Source organism: Homalodisca vitripennis, chromosome 7, assembly GCF_021130785.1.
Source record: "Homalodisca vitripennis isolate AUS2020 chromosome 7, UT_GWSS_2.1, whole genome shotgun sequence".
Lineage (NCBI taxonomy): Eukaryota > Metazoa > Arthropoda > Insecta > Hemiptera > Cicadellidae > Homalodisca > Homalodisca vitripennis.
The window spans coordinates 63,512,127-63,517,477 of record NC_060213.1 but is presented as its reverse complement, the minus strand read 5'-3'; the positions used below and the strand labels follow the sequence as shown (position 1 = coordinate 63,517,477).

Genomic DNA, 5,351 nt, shown 5'->3' with positions numbered 1-5,351 from the left:
ATGCTTCATTATAGAAATCAAATGCACAAACAAAGTTATTAGATTATGAAACTACCAAACCATTCTGCTGAAAATATTCCTGGTCCTTGTGCTGGATAATAATATCATACAAAACCGACAAACAATAAACAATAAAGTAACTTGACGTTGACGTTCAATTGTACGTGAGGCTCATATGATAGTGCTCTTGAAATTTTAGTAGTCCAAAAAAAATGTAATATAACTATTACATACGAGGCTTTTACTCTTTAATCACTGTACCTCCTTTCTTTGAAATATTTGTTTTAAAAGGGCTCTGTTTAGAAAAAGAAGAAATAGGGTAGCATAATACAAGTCTTTTGCCTTTGGTTAAGCCACGAGACAGTCAATTACTTAGTTCAGATTTCATTTGTAAAACTTTTCAAATAAATATTTAATTAACTCTCTTGGTGGGATGCAAACGTTTAATATCGTTTAGTGAACTTATTTGAAGTATTTTAAAGGAATAATATTCATAATGTTTATTTCACGTGAAGTTCTTTTTTGCTTTTTTTCAATAAGCAATAATCGCACCTCAGATGAACTTCATTGGTTACGATATTGCCACTGCGCAAAACAAAAATATTAATTTTAATTAATTATTAAATTATTTTAAAATAATTAATGCTACCTACGCTAATGCCAGTAGACCATACACTGGTTAGTAACAGGCTCAGCTGCTACCTACGCTCCAGGAGGGATCACTTCTGACTGGTTGACACCTGCCAGTAGACCATACACTGGTTAGTAACAGGCTCAGCTGCTACCTACGCTCCAGGAGGGATCACTTCTGACTGGTTGACACCTGCCAGTAGACCATACACTGGTTAGTAACAGGCTCAGCTGCTACCTACGCTCCAGGAGGGACGCTCCGGGATCACTTCTGACTCCTGCCAGTAGATCACTTACACTGGTTATTACAGGCTCACTGCTACCTACGCTCCAGGAGGGATCACTTCTGACTGGTTTAACACCTGCCATTAGACCTTACACTGGTTATTAACAGGCTCAGCTGCTACCTACGCTCCAGGAGGGATCACTTCTGACTGGTTGACACCTGCCAGTAGACCATACACTGGTTAGTAACAGGCTCAGCTGCTACCTACGCTCCAGGAGGGATCACTTCTGACTGGTTGACACCTGCCAGTAGACCATACACTGGTTAGTAACAGGCTCAGCTGCTACCTACGCTCCAGGAGGGATCACTTCTGACTGGTTTAAACCTGTCATTAGACCTACACTGGTTATTAACAGGCTCAGCTGCTACCTACGCTCCAGGAGGGATCACTTCTGACTGGTTTAAACCTGCCATTAGACCATACACTGGTTAGTAACAGGCTCAGCTGCTACCTACGCTCCAGGAGGGATCACTTCTGACTGGTTGACACCTGCCAGTAGACCATACACTGGTTAGTAACAGGCTCAGCTGCTACCTACGCTCCAGGAGGGATCACTTCTGACTGGTTGACACCTGCCAGTAGACCATACACTGGTTAGTAACAGGCTCAGCTGCTACCTACGCTCCAGGAGGGATCACTTCTGACTGGTTGACACCTGCCAGTAGACCATACACTGGTTAGTAACAGGCTCAGCTGCTACCTACGCTCCAGGAGGGATCACTTCTGACTGGTTGACACCTGCCAGTAGACCATACACTGGTTAGTAACAGGCTCAGCTGCTACCTACGCTCCAGGAGGGATCACTTCTGACTGGTTGACACCTGCCAGTAGACCATACACTGGTTAGTAACAGGCTCAGCTGCTACCTACGCTCCAGGAGGGATCACTTCTGACTGGTTGACACCTGCCAGTAGACCATACACTTGGTTAGTAACAGGCTCAGCTGCTACCTACGCTCCAGGAGGGATCACTTCTGACTGGTTTAAACCTGCCATTAGACCTTACACTGGTTATTAACAGGCTCAGCTGCTACCTACGCTCCAGGAGGGATCACTTCTGACTGGTTTAAACCTGTCATTAGACCTTACACTGGTTATTAACAGGCTCAGCTGCTACCTACGCTCCAGGAGGGATCACTTCTGACTGGTTGACACCTGCCAGTAGACCATACACTGGTTAGTAACAGGCTCAGCTGCTACCTACGCTCCAGGAGGGATCACTTCTGACTGGTTTACACCTGCCAGTAGACCCTACACTGGTTATGCTGTCACTTATACAATGAAATGGATATCTGAAGCGGTACATACATAACTAAAAACGTCGTAATATCGGGGTAAAAGGATAACTCTAGCTGAATTAATAATTAATAAAGTTAAGAAAAACCAAATGAACCATAGATAGGAACCCTACCATTTTTCCAATGTTAAATTACTGATACTATATTCTGGGATCACCGCATGAAGAGGGCCATCTGTACATAGAGAACACTTTATATTCTTTAAAATAAAAATTGTTAAATTAACTTAAGCTATTATTGTATTGACTTATCGTCTATAATGTTTCGTAAAATTTTAGCAGTTGTCCATTGGTACGAGCATAACTAATTATTGGTATAATTTGAGTTATAATAAGTTATAGAAATATTAAGTGTAATTTAACATTAATAAAATAATTATTTTATGCAATGGCAACACTTTAAAAACCTAATGTAATATTAACCCTTTAAGAAACTGAGTCACCTAAAAACAGCAACTGTCTTAAAGTGAATCCCCTAGAGGCTTAAGCGAAGTCTCTTTTATTCTAAAGAGCATTAATTCTTTCTTAAGTTCTTAACTTTCCGGAATAATATAATTGCGTTTACTGATAACTCCGCAACAGCTTTATTAAAATCTGAGTTCAAGTATTTATACAAGAAATAAAAAATTATACGTGCTTGGTACATAAATAAATCAACCTTAAAATAAAATAAAGGAACTAAAGGGTAAAAAATAATTGATTTCTACAAGCGAAAGTAACTCAATGCGGATATCATTCAATATATAGATAATCGACTAAATAACCATGATGTAATATAAAAAATATATACTATTTGATAATAGAATAGGTTATGTCACTGTAATATATTTTGGGGAGTTTTATAATATGCATCAGTGTTCTACAAAACGCTCATGTAGGTGTCCTTTGCAACACGATATAAAGAAACGATACAGATTAAAATGCCTACACGTATTTATCTTTCAATAACTATAACGTGCCTCACAGAAGCTAGGGAACATGTACGTGCTTATGATATTACTCTGGGCAATACCCTTATTTGAGGCAATTTGAAATTTTTATTGGATCAATGTGATAATAATATAGTAAGGAGATTATACGTTTGCTGTATGTCAGTACCATACGAGTTAAATCAATGTTCCTGAACGTCCCAATAACGTTCCTTTCGAAATTAGTAGCGATAAATAATATTGTGTCGTTGATCTGGACGGATCCTTCATATTGCTTCTAATAAGAACATTGCGCCGACCATTATCATGAGCAGATATATGTTTTCCTAGCATATGTGAGATAAGTTATGGTCATTGGAAGAAAACCAAATCTTGGCATCTTTTTCCGTTTTTTTCCTATACGACGTGTTTCAAGGGACTCCTACAGGGGCGTTATTTAGATCCTTGACGTAGTCTAGGAAAGTTACCACACTAAACTCTGAGGTATTTTATAGTTATTTGTAAGATTCCAACTTACACACTCATTCCGCACTCCGCAGGTACACTAACTATGCTATAGGGCGGAAATTTTTATTTCCTAAAATAGGCACGACACTCAGCCAAACATTTGTTTTGTTTCCTGGTATTTCCAAGGTGTTAAAAAACTATAAACACACGTAATTTCCTCACTCTGCTTGGCATCGCTTCTCCATATAGTTTTATATAATATGTTGGTCAGCTACTTCAAGTTTATGTGGGATCACTATGGGCCAGTCATTTAAAAAAAAAAAAAGATTCATCAAAGTCTGTTAAGTAGTTTTGGAAAACTTCAAGTCGAGTTTAGAAACTTCCTGATTTTTAAAGTTGGTGAACTCAATATTAAATTTGTAAGTAATAGATTAAGCTTTAACATAAAACCAGATGTTTCTATTAGCATACTTAAGGTAAATTTCCATTAATACCACAACAAAGTATATTCTTATAAAAGTTTAATCTCTGAGAATAAAAGGACTGCATAATCTCTTAGACCTTTACAGTTTATTCGATTTTTCAGAGATCGTCTCACTTAAATTCTCTGTCCACAAATAGCTGTATGGCTTATGACACGTGAAACATCTAAAACCAATGGTGTATGGGTTCTTACGATACCTGCACTTTCCAAATTCTTAAAATTCTCTGCCTATGTGAATATCAGGTTGAAATAATTACAAACAGTTTCGCCAGACCTCAAGGATACCTCTAACCATATATAACAAGACTACTAAGTATTTTTTATTTTATCTTTTAAAAATCTTATATTTTTAGAAACCATTTGGTCTCCTTGAAGATCATTATTATTTTCGAACAATCTGATTAATAGGAGCTGCAGCTCAACGATTTGTTTGGGACTTTGGACCTGAACTCAATTACTATTCTGAATATATTATTTTTCTGTAGAATGTACCTGCCAATACAGTAAGAGGCAAGGATCATTAAGACCTCCAGGGCAATAACAGTGAAAATAACTTGCCACTGAGAGTCCGCTTCTTTTGCTAAACAGCTATTCATATACGATAAACGAAGAAAACTGTTTTCCGTAAATTGGTTATGATAAGATAATTCAAACAAATTAATTTTCATAACGTGCTGTGTAGTTGTACGGAAAGAACGCCTTTCCTATCAAGCAACACCTTAGATTTTTAAATATTTTAAATTTTTCATTATTTAAATGTTTCAGAAATATAATTATGAACGCTTTATAATGAAACAAAAGAGTGAACTGTACCGATTATTTAATTGAAACCTTTTTTAGTTACATTTTGGTGGAATACCCTACCGAATTCATAATCAAGAGCAATAAAATTTGTGTCGTCTTTAGGAATGAAAGTTAAACTAGTTAAATTAGTTATAAATGGAAATTTAAGAATTCATTCCGAGAACCCAACTAAAATTGAAATAGCTTTAGAAGTTTTATAAAATGTCATGCTAAAAGTTAATTTCTTATAATATACATGCATATCTTGGAGACTTGTAGAGAAACAAATTAACTATCGTGATTACTTAAAACATAAACAGAATAATAGTCTTCTAAGCAATTAAACTGACTTTTTTCCGTATCTATATTGCAGTGATTAAAAATACTTCAAGAGTCAGTAATTAGAACTTGTATTACCGAAAATATTATTTACTTTTATGCCTTAAAAGTTATCTTTATAAACAACATTAAAATTTGTCATATCACACCACTGAA

General features: G+C 36.4%; 1 pseudogene; it reads right to left on the bottom strand.

Annotated features, from left to right (window-relative positions):
* Nucleotides 1-476: 476 nt before the first annotated feature.
* LOC124367039 lies at nucleotides 477-597 on the bottom strand (annotated as a pseudogene).
* Nucleotides 598-5,351: the final 4,754 nt, after the last annotated feature.